Here is a 19,593-nt window from a genome sequence, read left to right on the forward strand (position 1 = left end):
TTATAATATGCCCAAACTAGAAACAGCTTAAGTGCTCATCAAATAGGAGAATAAATAAAAATTTATAGTATTTGTGGCATAGTGAAAATATTTTGCTGAGCAAATAAGCCCAGCATAAAAGAATACATGCTTTACAATTCCATGTGTATGAAATTATAAAACTAAAACCATGACAGAAATTAGAAAAATGGTTGCCTATGCAACATGTGTAGTGATTGAAAGCAGGAGAAATAAAGTTTTGGGGAGACATAAAAATACCTTAAATCTTAATTAGGGTACCAGATATGTGAGCATAAAATTTATTTAATTATATATATAAGATCTATACATTTTTCTCTGTACATTTTATTGTGATTTAAAATACTTTAGGGGCGCCTGGGTGGCTCAGTGAGTTAAAGCCTCTGCCTTCAGCTCAGGTCATGATCCCAGGGTCCTGGGATCGAGCCCCGCATCGGGCTCTCTGCTCAGTGGGGAGCCTGCTTCCTCCCCCACCCTCTGCCTGCCTTTCTGTCTACTTGTGATCTCTGTCAAATAAATAAATAAATAATAAAATACTTTAAAAACTTAATTTATTTAAACATTTGCTACATTCAGGTTGTCTGGGTTGGCCAGTCAGGTAAGAACCTGATTTGGCTCAGGTCATGATCTCAGGGTCCTGGGATCAAACCCCACATCAGACTCTGGGCTAAGTGGGGAGTCTGCTTTTCCCTCTCCTATACCTTCCCTTGCTTGTACTCAATCTCTGTCAAATAAATAAATAAAATCTTTTAAAAATTTTGCTATATTCTCAGTCATAATCAAATGTAAATTTTTTACTTTTCATTGGTTGTTTTTAGCTATATTTTTTAAAACTTGGAGTTTACAGTAATAGGGCTTACTAACTTACATGAAGCTAAAGGATATATTGTAAAACTGGTCCTGAATTTTACACATGAAGAAAAATACAGAAATCTGTAGTTGTACAATGGAATACTATGCAGCCATCAAAAGAAATGAAATCTTGCCATTTGCGACGACGTGGATGGAACTAGAGGGTATCATGCTTAGTGAAGTAAGTCAATCGGAGAAAGACAACTGTCATATGATCTCCCTGATGTGAGGAAGTGGAGATGCAACATGGGGGGTTAAGGGGGTAGGAGAAGAATAAATGAAACAAGATGGGATTGGGAGGGAGACAAACCATAAGTGACTCATAGTCTCACAAAACAAACTGAGGGTTGCTATGGGGAGGGGGGTTGGGAGAGGGGAGTGGGGTTATGGACATTGGGGAGGGTATGTGCTGGGGCAAGTGCTGTGAAGTGTGTAAACCTGGCGATTCACAGACCTGTACCCCTAGGGATAAAAATATATGTTTATAAAAAATAAAAAATAAATAAAAATAAAAAAAATAAAAATAAAAATCTGTAGTTGTGATCCTACTCAAAGATTAAATATTGGATGTTTTCCTACTGATTTCAGAAATAAGATAAGGGTGCTCACCATCATCACTTTTATTCAGTTTTGTACTGGAGATCCTAACCAGTGCCATAGGCAAGAAAAGCAAAAATAAAGAGTAGGAAAGAAGAATTAAAATTGTCCTTAATTACAGAAACATGATTGAATATGTAGAAAATAAAAAAGAATCTACCGAAAAACTGTTGGAATTATCAAATAAATTTATTAAGTTGCTGAATGCAGAGTCAATATGTAAAAAAAACACTTTATTTGCATGTACCACTAACAAACATTTAGAAACTGAAATTAAAGAAGTAATATCATTTACAAACAAAGAGATCAAATACATAAGAATAAATCTGATGAAAGATGTTTAAGATCTTTAAATTGACAATTATAAAATACTGCTGAGAGAAATTTAAAACATATACAGATGAATTGAATATTAAAAAATTCAATCAGTACAATCTACCAAATTAAAGAAGAGTAGCTGCGATCATATCAGCTAATGCAAAAACAAACATTTGACAAAATTCATTTCCCATTTGATTTAAAAAAAAAATCATTTGAGGGACGCCTGGGTGGCTCAGTTGGTTGAGCAGCTGCCTTCGGCTCAGGTCATGATCCCAGCGTCCTGGGATCGAGTCCCACATCGGGCTCCTTGCTTGGCGGGGAGCCTGCTTCTCCCTCTGCCTCTGCCTGCCATTCTGTCTGCCTGTGCTCGCTCTCTCTCCCTCTCTCTCTGACAAAATAAATAAAATCTTAAAAAAAAAAAAAAATCATTTGAGCAAACTAGAACTAAAGGAGACATTCCTCATCTCAATAAAGAGAGTCTATTAAAAATTGGACCAAAAAAAAAATAAAAACTGGACAACTCGGGGCACCTGGGTGGCTCAGTGGGTTAAAGCCTTGAGCTTGGGTCATGATCCTGGGGTCCTGGGATGGAGCCCCGCATCGGGCTCTCTGCTCAGCGGGGAGCCTGCTTCCTTCCCCCTCTCTCTACCTGCCTCTCTGCCTTCTTGTGATCTCTCTCTGTCAAATAAATAAATGAAATCTTAAAAAAAAAAACCTGGACGACTCATAGCATACTTATCGGTGAAAGACTGAGTGCCTTCCGCCTAAATTCAATCAGAAGACAAGAATACTTGCTCTTACTACTCTTGTTCAAAAAAACACTAAAAGGCCTAACCAGAACAATAAGGCAATAAGAGGAATAAAGCAATAAAGCACACAAATTGGAAAGGAAAAAATAAAACTCTCCTTATTTGCAGATGACACAATTCTATACATAGAAAATTCCAAGGAATAAAAAAAAAATTATCCTCTTAAAATTAATAAGCAAGGGGCGCCTGGGTGGCTCAGTGGGTTAAGCCTCTGCCTTCGGCTCAGGTCGTGATCTCAGGGTCCTGGGATCGAGCCCCGCATCGGGCTCTCTGCTCTGCGGGGAGCCTGCTTCCTCCTCTCTCTCTGCCTGCCTCTCTGCCTGCTTGTGATCTCTCTCTCTGTCAACTAAATAAATAAAATCTTTAAAAAAAAATTAATAAGCAAATTCAGGAAGGCCATTTATATAGAAGAACACACAAAAGTCTATTGTATTTCTATATACAAGAAATGAACATCTGGAAACTGAAGTTAAAAATATAGTATCAGGGGCACCTGAGTGGCTCAGAGGGTTAAGCTGCTGCCTTCGGCTCAGGTCATGATCTCAGGGTCCTGGGATGGAGCCCCACATTGGGCTCTCTGCTCAGCGGGGAGCCTGCTTCCCCCTCTCTCTCTACCTGCCTCTCTGCCTACTTGTGATCTCACTCTCTCTCTCTCTCTGTCAAATAAATGAAATCTTTTTTAAAAACACAGTATCAATTATAATCACTCTAAAGGAAAATATAATAAATGGAAGTTCATTAAAATTAAGTATTTCCTTTCAAAATATAACATCAAGTGAGTGAAAATGCATGCCACTGGTACGGCAGAGATATTTGCAGCGTACATATCCATCAAAAGAATCCCATGCAGAATATAAAATATGTTCTGGGGGCGCCTGGGTGGCTCAGTGGGTTAAGCCTCTGCCTTGGGCTCAGGTCATGATCCCAGAGTCCTGGGATCGAGCCCTGCATCGGGCTCTCTGCTCAGCAGAGAGCCTGCTTCCATTCCTCTCCCTCTGCCTGCTACTCTGCCTACTTGTGATATCTGCCTGTCAAATAAATAATAAATAAAATCTTAAAAAAAAAAGAATATGTTCTGGCCATCATCAGTGCAAATTAAAACAATAATCAGATACTACTACACCCACCCTCCAAAAAGTTAGAGACAAGTGTTGGTGCTAATGGGAGCGACTAGATTGCTCATACATTACTGAGGAAGTTTAAATTTGTATAACCACTGTGAAAAATTGTTTGAAAGTATCTACTAAATCTGACTAAATTAGTACTGTATGACCTAGCAATTCAATCCCTGAGCATATATATCCAACAGAAATAAATGCTTATATCCATCAAACACATATCCAAGAATATTCACAGCGACATTATTCACAATATCCCCAAACTGGAAAGCATGCCAGTGGATATCAATAGAATAGATCAATAAGTAGATCAAAACAAGTCAATGTATATCAACAATAGAATAGATCAATAAATAAATAACAGCAGAGCTATGTGTATCAATAGTAGAATAGATCAATAAATAGATAAAAATAGAATAGATCATACAATGGAGTTCGACAAAGTAATGAAATTGCTATTAATTGCTAAGTGCAATGAAATGGGTAAATCTTTGAGACAATGTTAAACAAGCAGAAACACAAAAGAAGAAATTCTATATGGTTCTGTACATATGGAACTCAAGAAGAGGCAAAAATAGTTAATAATGATTGACATCAGTACATATTAAGGTTATTGACAGGGAAGGAGTATAAGATACTCTCCTAGAATACCAAAAACATTCTCTATCCTTATCCAAGTTGTGGTTAGACAGGTTTATATATGGGTAAGCCTTCATTTTAGCTGTAAAATCAAGATTTGTGTATTTTATGGTACATGAATTACCATTCTGTAGGGAAAAAAATCCTCACACATAAATCTACATGAATCTAAGGTAATTCAAACAATATAGCATTTGTGCAGGAATATGCAAATGGACCAGTGTCCTATGATAAAGAACTAAGATTCACAAATATGGGAATTCATATTATAAAGCACTATTTACTTACATATCAGTAGGTGAAACAAGAACTATTCAACCATGGGTTTTGGGACAACAAAGTAGCCATCTGGGAAAAAATTAACTTGAGTGTTTGCTTTGCACACCAAATGAGTTTTGGATAGATCAAGTGTTTGAGTTGAAAAATTAAAACTATCTATATAGTAGAGAAAGCCTTCCTAAATATGATATAAAATACGAATGTCACAAAAGATTGATATATCTGGTTCATTAAAATATTATCCATCACAAAAACTTCAGAAACAGAATCAAAAGACAAACAAAAATTTGGGGAAAATGTATTTGCAATTCCTGTTAAAAAGGGTTAATTCCTCCAATATATAATAGGCTCCTCAAATTAACTAGAGTACAAATCCATCAACTCCAGAGAACAATGGGTAAAGGGTCTGAACAATTTTCCTAAAAAGAAATACAGTTAAAAAAAATATAGTCAGCTATAAATCATATGAATATATTACTTAAACTTACTCATAATAAGAAAGGTTCAAGGAGACAGCATTTTTTTAACCCATTAGATTAGCTAAGATAAAAAGTTTAATTTTTGAGGCTAGGAGAAACAGGAATTTTCATCCTGTTTATAGACATACAAATAGTTACAACCTCTGTCAAAAGTGATTTGACAATATATTTCAAAACTAAAAATGTGTATATCTTCTGGTCCAGTAACCCCATTTTTGATTATATATCTTGGACACATCCACATATACATACCAAATAATGTTCAAGGTCATTTATTGTAGTATTTTTTTTTAAAGATTTTTATTTATTTATTTGACAGAGAGAGATCACAAGCAGGCAGAGAAGCAGGTAGAGAGAGAGAGGAGGAAGCAGGCTCCCTGCCGAGCAGAGAGCCCGATGCGGGGGCTCGATCCCAGGACCCTGAGATCATGACCTGAGCCAAAGGCAGCGGCTTAACCCACTGAGCCACCCAGGCGCCCCATTTATTGTAGTATTGTTTGAAATCCGAAGGACCGGAAAGAATCTAAATGGCCATTGAATAAGCTACCTCCATACAATGAAATAGACACCATATAAAAGAGACCGTGAAGAGTTTTCTGTATGGGTGTGAAACAGACTTCAAGGTACAGTCATATTTTTTATAAACTGAGTTGTAGAAAGTTCAATACAAATTCGGATTATCAAGGCAATCAGTTGCAAGATAACACACAGTTTAGAGGAGGAGTAGCAGACAAGGATGGTCAAGTGACAATCAATCCAGTCAGTGCCATGGAGTAACAATTAGCCACAGGAGGTGCCTGGGTGGCTCAGTCATTAAGCCTCTTACCTTCAACTCAGGGTATGATCCCAGGGTCCTGGGATGCAGCCCTGCATCAGGCTCCCCAGCGGGAGGCCTTCTTCTTTCTCTCCCACTCCCCCTGCTTGTGTTCCCTCTCTAGCTGTCTCTCTGTCAATTAAATAAATAAAATCTTAAAAACAAAACAAAACAAAAAACAATTACCCACAGCATAGACAAGAACCTTATTACCTTCACCAAGACACTATGGTTACCACCAACAGCCTCCCATATGAAGGTCTAACAGTTACTAGTGTTAGAAATGTCAGTTGCCTTGGGATGCCTCAATGGCTCAGTGGGTTAAGCATCTGACTTTAGCTCGGGTCATGATCCCAGGGTCCTGGGATTGAGCCCTGTGGTGGGCTCCCTGCATTTCCCTCTGCCTGCAGCTCCCCTTGCTTGTGCTCTCTCTCTCTCTCTGACAAATGAATATAATCTTAAAAAAAAAAGTCAGCAGCCTTTACTAAAGCCATTTATTCTGTTAACTGTTAACATGACAAAAGATTGTGTGTATTTTTGGTTGGTCATAGTTTTACATCTGATTTCAGAGAGTGGATGATTAACTTTTTGGAACTTGTGACTTAAAAAAGGAAACAGATCTTACTAGAGATGGGACGTTTGCCAAGAATAAATACTACCCAGAAAGGTTGTGGATTATACTGCTTGACTTCTACCTCAGATTCTTTTTTGTTCCATGACTTAATAGTGCTTTGAACTTGGTATATCTTTTCCTTGTTTGATCTCCAGGAGTTCAGTCTTTTGTTTCACACAGAAATAAAAATTTTAAAGCAGAAAATGCTTGCTTTACTTTTAAGATACGGGAGTATCTATATACGCAGATGTGTTCTTTCTGAAATTGGTACAGAAGTTAGTATAATCAACTCATGAATGCACAACTATGTTTACTTGTAACGTATTGTATGTTAACATCAGCAGTCGAAAGCTAAACAATTGTAGGATATTTCTTTTGCCTTTTGTTGTTAATGACCGCGGTATTATGTAATTACTTACTCAAGGTGTGAGTCAGCTCCACAATCGTTTTGGTCTCTTCTTAGAGGGATGTCAAGAGAAAAGCTATAACATGAAGAAGGAATCCTCAGTTTCAGTGTCTTGATCTAGTGATGGGTGAGATCGGGGCACATAATCATTTTATACAAACTGTAAGGCTTTTTGCTAACTTAAACTTCCCTAGCAGGTCAAAATTTACATGTTATACTAAAGTTTAACTCTAAACTTTCCCCTTTTGTGGCTTCCTCTTCTCTAAACACAATGATGCTATAACTTCCTTTTAGAATGATCATTTTATTTCTGATCATTTTAACGGCCATTAAATGGTTTTATTCAAATAAAATATTTATAAGATAAAAAAACAAAACTGGATAAACAAGGTATGAAAATATGATATAGGGGCACCTGGGTGGCTTAGTCCTTTAAGCGCCTGCCTTCAGCACAGGTCATGATCCCAGGGTCCTGGGATCGAGTCCCACATCGGGCTCTCTGCTCAGCAGAGAGCCTGCTTCTCTCCCTCTTCCTCTGCCTGCTGCTCTGCCTACTTCTTCTATCTCTCTGTCAAATAAAAAAATAATCTTAAAAAAAAAAAGAAAATATGATATAATCCACAATGGAAAGATATCAAATAGACCCCTATGTATCAACATGGATAGATCTCTGAAATTTAATTTCAAAATACAAGTCACAGAATATGATGCATAGTCTAATGTCATATTTAAGAATTTTAAAACACATGCTGGAGGCAATACAAATATTATCCATGAATATATATATGAAAAACCCCATACACACCAAGTACATGATGGAGAATGAAAGTGGAAGGAGAGATTTAAGAAGTTTGGAATTGGCCAGTAATCTTTTGTTTCCTTCATTTAGAAAAAAGAACAAACAGTACCACACTCACACCCAGGGAACATTTGGCTCTCCTTGGTCTTACGCTTTCAATTTTCTCACATAATCACAAATACACAAAAATAGCAATATATTTTTAAAACATGCACACGAGTCTTTCACTGGCATTTGGGCTCAGTGCTATAAGATGCAACAAGGATAAAGAATGGCATCGAGTCTTTACAAAACTACATGAAAATATGTTATGAGGGGCGCCTGGGTGGCTCAGTGGGTTAAGCCGCTGCCTTCGGCTCAGGTCATGATCTCAGAGTCCTGGGATCGAGCCCCGCATCGGGCTCTCTGCTCAGCAGAGAGCCTGCTTCCTCCTCTCTCTCTGCCTGCCTCTCTGCCTGCTTGTGATCTCTCTGTCAAATAAATAAATAAATAATCTTTAAAAAAAAAAAGAAAATATGTTATGAGACTGAGAATCATCATATAGGTGATAATATGAAGATCTTAAAATACCTTATGTTTTATGATAATGATTATTTCTCATATAACAATCTTATCCCATGAACATATGTAAAATTCATAGGGTTTTTGTTTCTGAAATTTTTTTTTTGTTTCTGAAATTTCTGAAATAAGAGTTTTACTGATAATTCCAGTGGACGCTGTCGGAAGTTGCCTGAACTGAAATTAACCAAAGAAGTGATCTAGAAACCCCAAAGACTGAAGAAAGGTTTCATTTGGCTTTATGATCAATAGAAGACAACGTATGTGAAACTTTTCTTTTTACAATTTTATTTATTTATGTGAGAGAGACAGCAGCCTGTGAGGGGGATGGGGAGGAGCAGAGGGAGAGGGAGAGAGACAAGCAGACTCCACATTGAACAGAGACCCACATGGGGCTCAATCCCAGACCCTGAGATCCTGACCTGAGCAGAAGCCAAAAGCTGATCACTCAACTGACTGAGCCACCAAGGCAGGTGGCCCTGTGAAACTCTTAACTTGACAACACTGTTAGCGATTTTGCTGAAATGAAGGCAAGAAAAATAAATTTAGTGGAATATACACAATTATTTATACATTAGATTTTTTTTTAGTTTCTTTTCTTTTTTTTTTTAAGATTTTATTTATTTCTTTGACAGAGACAGATCAGAAGTAGGCAGAGAGGAAGGCAGAGAGAGGAGGAAGCAGGCTCCCTGCTGAGCAGAGATCCCGATGTGGGACTCGATCCCAGGACCCTGAGATCATGACCTGAGCTGAAGGCAGAGGCTTTAACCCACTGAGCCACCCAGGTGCCCCTAGTTTATTTTCTAAATATCACAAGCCTCTCAGCAAACGCCTACACATGAATACTAATAATTAAAATTAAATCTTTGTTATTTACTAAGTTTTTAGTCTTAAAAAAGTAAGGCTTTAGGCAGCTCTTTCTGCCCATGGGTCCTGTTTCTGTGCTTTAATAAAACTACTTTTTGCGCCAAAAAAATTATAGTTTTATAATTTTTTGTTATAAAAATGCATCTATCAGTGTAGGAGGTTGAAATACGGCAGAATAGTTTATCAGCTTGATTTAGATCTTAAATATTTAGACATAAAACATGTGGGCTTCTATTTGTAATCTATCCTAGACTATCAAAATGTAAGGAACTGTATAAAAGTAAACATGACAAAATGTTAGTAATTTGCAGTTCTGAGTGGTGGAAACAGAGCTATTTTACATAAGCTATCTGTTGCATTTTTTTGATCAGTTAAAATATGTTAAACGCTCAGCGGTTAGTTTTGTGATACAGTACAATGGATGATAACTTATTTTCTTCTTTATGATTTTCTCAATTTGAATATAATTAACCTGTGTTGTTTTTTGAATCAACATGAAAAAAAGCATTCTAAAATGTAAGCAAACAGTTTGGAATGAAGGCAGTTTTAAGAACCTGATCCTTGTATGGGCCTGTTTCAGCTTTTTAATATTTGAAGGAAAAACTGCTCCAACAGGCCTAGTCAGTCCCTCCCCGACGTGTGTCAGTAGCAAGTAGGACAGGGGGTTGGAAAGCAGCAGTTAAAAGGAGAAAGTTAGGACGAAACTGGTCAAGTCAGTGGACTTACAGGAAAACAAACACAATCTAATAGGATGGACAGTGAGAGTGGTGAATTGGGGAACCAGCGCTCCAGGATCTTAGGGTGCGTGACCACAACCCTTCCTTAAAGGATATGATAGCCCCGTGTTTTAATTCCAGCCGGTATTCCTCCACAACTGGACATTATTTTTTAAATTTTATACAATACTTGCTTAGAGTTATAGCATATTTATACATACGTTCGTCATTAGTTCATACTCCTCACATCTCTGTGTGGGTTCCTTTTCCCTTTGGCGGAGGTAAATCCCTCAACATTTCCCTTTGTGAAGATCTGTGGGGGGTATAATCTCTCATACATTTGTATCAGTCTAAAGTTTCTTTTCTTCTAACCTATTCTTGAAATATATTGTGTGCATATATGTCGTATATGTAGTTAATTCATTCAGAAGTATAGTTTATTTTCTCTCAGCGTAACGAAGATGCTTTGCTTATCTACTGCCATCAGATCTGTTGAGAAGTCAGACAATAATCAGTGTTGCTCCTTTGCAGGTGATGTGTCATTTGTCTCTAAATGCTTTTAAAATCTCTTTTTCTGGGGCATGTGGGTGGCTCAGTTGGTTAAGTGTCTGCATTCAGTTCAGGTCATGATCCCAGAGTCCTGGGATGGAGTCCTGTGGTGGGCTCTCTGCTCGGAGGGGAGTTTGTTCCTCCCTCTGCCCCTCCCCCAATTCATGCTCTCTCTCAAAAAAATAAAATCTTTAAAAAAAATGTAAAAAAAAAAAGTAAAACCTTTTTTTTTCTTTGGTGTTTTTCAGTTATCTGATGCTGGGTCTAGAAATGGGTTTTGTTTTTATTCATCCTGCTTGAGATTCATTGGAATTCCTGAATTTAAAGATATGTTTTCAATACTTCTAGAAAATTCTCAATTATTATTAATTTGAATATTGTCTCCTTATTTTCTTTATTTCTTTTTAAATAGCTTTACTGTTTATATATATAAAATATGTATATTTTATATACCACAAAGTTCTCCTGTTTAAAGTGCATCGTTCTTAGAAGGACAAATATTGTTAAAATGTCCATTCAAACCCAAACAATCTACAGACTTAATGCAATCCCTATCTAAATACCAACAACATTTTTCACAGAACTAGAACAAATAATTCTGAAATTGATATGGAGTCATAAAAGATCCAAACTGCCAAAACGACCTTGGAAAACAACGCTGGAGGTATCACAATTCCAGATTTCAAGTTATACTACAAAGCTGTAGTAATCAAAACAGTATGGTACTGGAACAAAAATAGACACAAAGACAATGGAACAGAAAAGAAAGCCCAGAAACTAATTCACAATTATACGGTCAGTTAATCTTTGACAAAAGAGGAAAGAATATGCAATGGGAAAAAGACAGTCTCTACAACAAATGGTGTAAAAGAATGAAACTGGACCACTTTCTTACACCATACACAAAAATAATCTCAAAATGGATTAAAGACCTAGCATGAGACCTGAAGCCATAAAAATCCTAGAAGAGAGAACAGGCAGTAATTTCTCTGACATGGGCTATAGCAACATTTTTCTAGATAGGTCTCCTCAGGCAAGGGAAATAAAAGCAAAAAAAAAAAAAAAAAAAGCTTCAGCACAGCAAAGGAAATAACAAAAAAACAAACAAACTAAAGCCCCTAAAAGTCAACCTACTGAAAGGGAGAAGATATTTACAAATGACATAACTGATAAAAATAGTATCCAAAATATATAAAGAACTTATGTAACTCAACACCAATAAAAACATGGCCAGAAGACATGAACCAACATTTCTCCAAAGAAGACATCCAGGTGGCCAAAAGACACATGAAAAGACGCTCAACATCACCCATCATCAGGGAAATGCAAATCAAAACCACAATGAGATATCTCCTTACACCTGTTGGAATAGCTAAAATGAAAAACATGAGACATAACAAGTGTTGGCGAGGGTGTAGAAAAAAATAGCCCTCCTGCACTATTGGGGGAATGCAAACGGGCATAGCCACTGTGAAAAACAGTATGGAGGTTCCACCTCCTAAAGAACTAAAAATTGAACTACCCTATGATTCAGTAATTGCACTACTGAGCATTTATCAAAAAAAACAAAACAAAACAAAACAAAAGCAGTAATTAAAAGGATATCTGCACCCCTACTTTTATTGCAACATTATTTACAACAGCCAGTTATGGAAGCAGCCCAAGTATCCATCAATAGACAAATGAATAAAGAAGACGTGGTATGGGTGTGTAGACACACACACACACACACACACACACACACACAGAGTGGACTATTATTCAGCCACAAAAAAGAATGAAATCTTGCCATTTGCAACAACATGGATAAAGCTAGAGAGTGTAATACTAAGTGAAATAAATCAAAGACAAATACCATATGATTTCACCCATATGTAGAATTTAAGAAACAGAACAAAGGGAAAAAAAGAAATAAACCAAGAAACAGACTCTTAGCTATAGAGAACAAACTGATGGTCACCAGAGGGGAGGTGTGTGGTCGGGGGATGGATGAACTACGGGCAGGGGATTAAGAGTACACTTATCATGATGAGCACTGACTAATGTATCGAATTGTTGAATCACTATATTGTATACCTGAAACTAATACAGAACTGTATGTTAATAATACTGGAACTAAAATAAAAACTTAACAAAGAAACAAAAAAAAGTGTGTTGTTCTATGATTTGGAGACTATTTAGAGTTGTACACCGTGATCATAATTTAATTTGAGAACACTTTACCTCCAAAAGAATCTTTGTACCTGTCAGTAATCACTATGCATCCCCACCCCATCCATTCCTGCCTTGCCCAAGGAAACCACTAATCTACTTTCTTTTCCAATAGATCTGCCATTTTGGACATTTCATAGATTGGCCTATTCTGGAAATTACATATAAATAGAATCCTACAATATGTGGTAATTTGTTAGTTGTTAATTTCATTTAGTATAATGTTTTCAAGATTCATTCATGTTGTAGTATATATCTGTACTTCATTCCCTTTTATTGCCAAATAATATCCTATTATATGGATATACCACATTTTGTTTATTCATTTGTCATTTGGGTTATTTCTATTCTACCTTTTAGCTATTGTGAATATGCTGCCATGGGCCCTTATATATAAATTTTTGTGTGGATGTATGTTTTCATTTCTCTTGGGTAAATACTTAGCAATGGAATTTCCAGGTCCCATGTTAATTCTATGTTTAGGATTTTTTGAGGAACTATCAGACTGTTTTCCAAAGTGGCTGCACCATTTTCCATCCCCAATATCCCAGTGTGTGATGGCTCCAATTTTCTATCCCCATTATCCTTTTCAGAAATATGACTAGATGTATACTAGGCATTCTCACCATATCCAAAATAACTCATAACCTCTCATTTTTCCACTCTTTTATATTCCATGTAAATCCATTTACTCTGTCATCCAGCTCACTAATTCTATCTCCAGTGGTGGAACCCATCTTTCAAATGGGTTTTTCTGTTTTGTTTTGTTTTTTACTTTCAACTATTAAAATTTTAATTTTGAGATTTTCTATGTGGACTTCTCTTAGTTCCACCAAGCTATTCCATGCGCCTATTTGAAGCTTATCATATATATACTTAAACATATTGTATCAGGCTTCCATAACAAAACACCATAGATTTAAACAATAGACATTTATTTTCTTATAGCCTGGAGGCTGGAAGTCTAAAACCAGGATGCCAGCATTGTAGGGTTCCTGGTGAGAGCACCTTCTCACCAAGGGCTCAGATGGTGGAGACAGAGCCAGCTTTCTGGGGTCTTTTCCTCCTAAGACACTAATCCTAACAGGGTCCCACCCTTATGACTTCATTTCACTTAATTATTTCCTTACCTTATATTGTCACATTGGGGCTTAGGGTTTTAACATAAAATCCTAGGGAGACACAACTCAGTCCATAACACATATTGAACTTAGTTACTTCCAAGTGTTATAGTCTAGTGTCTGAATACAGAAAGTCTCTATTTCTGCCTTGTGTTTTTTCTACTGGTTCTTACAGATGATGCTTTGCTTCTTAGTATGTTTTATGATTTTATTTATGATGAGTTTCTCATTTTATCTTTGTGGGGGATTTGAATATTTTTTTAATGAATATATATATATATTTTTTTATTAGAGTTTCTCATTTTTGTTGGAACTTCATCTGTAAGAGTATTTGGAGGCCTGGATTGAGTTTGAATTTTTCCAGGGAAGATTTATAGTTTGCACCTCTCAGTCAGCTAGGGGCCTAACAACAGGGGATAGCTTTAAATAACATGATCAGCTTGCTTTCCCTCCCCCCAACCTCCACTCCTCCCCTCAATGGCCCTACCCCACCTCCAGGAAACTGTGTGAAACCATCTGATGGTCAATTTGTGGTTACAAATTTTCAGGTGATTCTTTTCCCTGACATCCAGCACCCAGGACAAGTCATGCAGGCAAGATTTTCCTGCTGTCTCCTTTTTTTCAGTAACAGCATTTTTCTCATTCCCTTTACAATGAGGGTAGGTCCCAGCTTTATATAACAGTCTCACATTTGATTTACTACTTCTTGTAGTCCCCAGCTTTGCCTTCTGTTTCCCATGTACCACCTATTAAGAGGTCTAGTTCTTTCCAGTTCAGAGAAACATTTAAAATAATATTTTAAAAATATACACACGACACTGACATTTTTCTCATTTAATTAGGCAAATGTGGCAAATACTCATAGTAATGGCTCCAATGAATTATGTGTCCTTGTGTCAGTGATACTTTGTAATGTTAACTCTGCTGGTCCAGTTCCTGCACCAAGAAGTGAAGTCTGGATCTGGACTGTCCTGTGACTTGCTTTGACTAATAGAATCTGGTGTAAGTGATGTTGTATGGCTTAAGAGGCCTTTTTGCTTTTGCTTTCCTGGAATACTTCCAGTATCACTTGAAGTCCTAGACAAAGGAGCACATGAGGAAAGAAGCCAAGCCATCTCAGTCATCTCAGTGGGAACGTTGGACATGTGAGTGAGGACATCTGAGAATGGCCATTCTCCACCCAGCTCACTCATTGAACATAGTCATATGAGTGAACTTGGGTGAACCTCCCAGCCTATCCAGGCAGAACCTTCCAGCCTATCCATAGAATTTAGTAAATAATAAATTATTTTTGTTTTAAGCCCCTAAATTTTGGAGTGGTTTGCTTTACATCCACTAGAAAACTGATGCAAAGGGTCACTTAGGATATCTAATCCATTAATGATGTACTATACAGTGGCTAACTGAACATAATTTTTAGAAAAGGGGGGGGGACATCTAATCCACTGTATTGCTGGAGAAGTATGTTGCCAGTGTGGAGTGTAGGAACCTCAGAGGGGTGAAGAGGGCAACTGTGTTGGTGGGGGGAGGGAAGCAGGAAGTGGTGAAGAGAAATTGGTTACAATAAGGGGATTGATCAAATCATATATTAAGAATAACGGGAGCCACTATTAGAAAGCTGTCATCATCAAGACAGTATGGTACTGGCACAAAAACAGACACATAGATCTATGGAACAGACTAGAGAGCCCAGAAATAGACCTTCAACTCTATGGTCAACTAAACTTTGACAAAGCAGGAAGGAATGTCCAATGGAAAAAAGACAGTCTCTTCAACAAATGGTGTTGGGAAAATTGGACAGCCACATGCAGAAAAATGAAATTGGACCATTTCCTTACACCACACATGAAAATAGACTCAAAATGGATGAAGGACCTCAATGTGAGAAAGGAATCCATCAAAATCCTGGAGGAGAGCACAGGCAGCAATCTCTTCGACCTCAGCCACAGCAACTTCTTCCTAGGAACATTGCCAAAGGCAAGGGAAGCAAGGGCAAAAATGAAGTATTGGGACTTCATCAAGATCAAAAGCTTTTGCACAGCAAAGGAAACAGTTAACAAAACCAAAAGACTACTGACAGAATGGGAGAAGATATTTGCAAATGACGTATCAGATAAAGGGCTAGTATCCAAAATCTATAAAGGGCTTAGCAAAGTCAACACCCAAAGGACAAATAATCCAATCAAGAAATGGGCAGAGGACATGAACAGACATTTCTGCAAAGAAGACATCCAGAGGGCCAACAGACACATGAAAAAGAGCTCCACATCACTCGGCATCAGGGAAATACAAATCAAACACCTCAGGGAAATACAAATCAAACACCAGTCAGAATGACTAAAATTAACAAGTCAGGAAATGACAGATGCTGGCGAGGATGAGGAGAAAGGGGAACTCTCCCACACTGTTGGTGGGAATGCAAGCTGGTGCAACCACTCTGGAAAACAGCATGGAGGGTCCTCAAAAAGTTGAAAATAGAGGTACCTTACAACCCAGCAATTGCACTACTGGGTATTTACCCTAAAGATACAAACGTAGTGATCTGAAGGGGCATGTGCACCCGAATGTTTATAGCAGCAATGTCTACAATAGCCAAACTATGGAAAGAACCTAGATGTCCATCAACAGACGAATGGATAAAGAAGATGTGGTATATATACACAATGGAATACTATGCAGCCATCAAAAGAAATGAAATCTTGCCATTTGCGACGACGTGGATGAAACTAGAGGGTATTATGCTTAGCGAAAAAAGTCAATTGGAGAAAGACAACTATCATATGATCTCCCTGATATGAGGAAGTAGAGATGCAACGTGGGATGTTTGGGGGATAGGAAAAGAATAAATAAAACAAGATGGGATCGGGAGGGAGACATACCATAAGAGACTCTTAATCTCACAAAACAAACTGAGGGTTGCTGGGGGGAGGGGGGCCGGGAGAGGGGGGTGGGATTATGGACACTGGGGAGGGTATGTGCTATGGTGAGTGCTGTGAAGTGTCTAAACCTGGGGATTCACAGACCTGTACCCCTGGGGCTAATAATACATTATATGTTTATTAAAAAAAAAAAAAAATATATATATATATATATATATGTAAAGAATAACAGGAGCCAGTTTTCTCACGGGTGGAGAAGGGAATGTGAAAAAAGAGAAAACTAGAACAAATCTAAGGGTATCTGACTGGAGAGTTGGAGGTACCAATATAAACTCATGATTGTAAGTAAGAGATAGAGAAATATGGATGTAAGTATATGTGTGAATACATACATATACTACCTAATTCTGTCCATTAAAATATACTGAGAAAAGTAACACCCCAATAGCACTGAACCAGAAAGTTGCCATGTGCTCAAAAAATGATGGGATATGTCAAAAGGACATGGAAGCCAGTTGAAGGGGCTCTGACTGGCCAAATATGGCATGATATGATCATCAAAAATAAATAACAGTAATGGATTGTACCCAGTTGAATAAAATAGGAGTCTAAGCATCTCTACAGATTTTAAAAAGTAATAATGAACAAAGTGAAAGTTTGGTGAGACACAGTATAGTTACATAGTATCAAAGTATCTCCCCATAAATTACTTATTAACAAACAGAGGTGGTTTAACAGTGATCAAATTTAACAACACCCATAACGTGACAAATTGTGATCAGGCAGGACATAAGAGGATGCAAGGAGAACACAGCATGACTACTGTCATATGTCTGTCCCAAATGGGAAGCTTATATCTAATCACGAGTAAACAGACAAATCTTTATTAGTTGGGTACTGCTCTGTACAAAATTACCCCTAAACTTTGTGGATTAAAACAGTATTTATTATCTTTCAGTTTTATAGGTCAGGAATTTAGGAGAAACCTGGCTAGGGAGCTCTGGCTTGTGCTGTCCTGTGAGGCTGCCAGAGATCTCACTTCCAAGGTGGCGTATTCATATGGCTGGCAAGTTCATGTGGCCACCGACGGAATGCTTTAGTTCATCTCTATGTAGGTTTCTCTGCAGGGCTGTTTGAACATTCCCATGATGCAATGGCTGGCTTCCCAGGAAGCAAGCAATCCAAGACGGCAAGGCAGAAACCACAGTGTATTTTATGACGTAGCCACTAGGTACACAACACTTTTGTAGCATTCCACTGGTCATGCTGGTCATTCCTGAGTCAACGTGGAGGGGACTTAACATGAATACTGGAGGACAAGAAGCATTGTGAGCCATTTGGGAGTCTGGCAACCACAAACCCAAAGGAAGGGACAAAATAACCCGCAGTCTTCAAAATGATTAAAATCATGGAAGTTAAGAAAATGCTGAGGAAAGGACTCATATTAAAGGAGATGAAAGACACAGGACAACCACATGCAACACATGATTTGGGGTGGGGTCCTTAGCTCCGTATTAGATAATTGAATTCAGTTTGAAGCTTAGAAGTGTCAATTTCCCAATTTAGGTGGTCACACATTCTTGTTTGGAGGAAAGACACTAAAGAATTTGGGGGTGAAGGGGTGTCATGTCAGCAACTTCCTCTCATCGTTTCTGAATATTTGAGATTATTGAAAAAAAAAAAAACATACATTCTATTCAACCCAGAGAAATAATTCCAACTACCTAAAATATTATATTGCAGTTCTTTAACTCAGATAATTTTTAAAACAGAGCTTCTTCATAAAAGTCACAGTGCTTTAAACTTAAGAAACAGAGAATAGACTAAATAAAAAAAAGAAAATCTAGTCTGTAATATTTTGGCATGTAGCTTTTTGGTCTTTTTTTGTGCATATATTGTATACATTCACATATACATAAAAATTATAAACACGATATCATGCTGTTCATATCTTTATCACAAACCTATCCTCAGACCAATAATATTCTGCCACAACATAAAAAGAGATCACTTACCCAGTTTTATACATCAAGTCAGCCATGAGGCTGAGATTCAAGACAAATTTTGCCCGCCTCCATAGCTTGTACTTTTCCTCCTTATCCCCTCCCTGTGCCTGCCTCCTTGCCCTTCCCCTCCCAACCCAGCACTGCCTCCCTGCCCTACACCCACCCCCAGACAGGAAAAAAAACAAAACAAAACAAAACAAAACAGCACCGATTTTTTTTCTCACCCACCAAAATGTATCAATAATCACACTGATGCTTGCCAGCTGTGTAGCGCTGGGATTCCCAGCATCCATTCACACCTGTCTTCCCAGGCTTGTCCAAAGAGGTATATTATTTTTTAATGCATCAACTTCATCCTCAGGGCATTTACATAGCTAATTACTGTCACAGTCCCTGTTTTGTGATAGTCTTTTCAAGAGGTTATTTGAACTAGTGCTGCATGGTTTGCCACTGGCCCCTTTTGAATTGATGATGGGATATGTCTAGGAATGAGTCAATCATTTGAATATTCACTGTGCACACAATTCTGCATTTTTCTAAAAACTCGGGAGTGCAAAGATGTGAGTGCTAACTCCTTGCCAGGAAGTATTCTGAAATACAACTGCGGAGAGAAGAGAAATGTCTGTACAACAATACATAGTAGCATCAGGCAGCCTATGCTCAGTGACAGCAGACAAGCATGATGGGCCTTTATTGTCAGAAAGACGTCATCAGGAAGGAGGAACTTGACCTCAGCCCCCATTGGTGGAGGAGTGTATATGGAGCAAGTAATTCTGGCAAGAGAAATATAATAATAAAGATACAATGGCAGGAATGTTTTAGACATGTCTGAAGAGGTGAGTATGATTAGAAGGTGACAGGAAAAAATGGGTAAGAAGTTAGGCGGTGGGGGGGGGGGGGGCGGCGCCTGACTGGCTCAACTGGTAGAACATGGGACTCTTG

The sequence above is a fragment of the Lutra lutra genome, chromosome 10, assembly GCF_902655055.1.
Source record: "Lutra lutra chromosome 10, mLutLut1.2, whole genome shotgun sequence".
NCBI classification, from domain to species: Eukaryota; Metazoa; Chordata; class Mammalia; order Carnivora; family Mustelidae; genus Lutra; species Lutra lutra.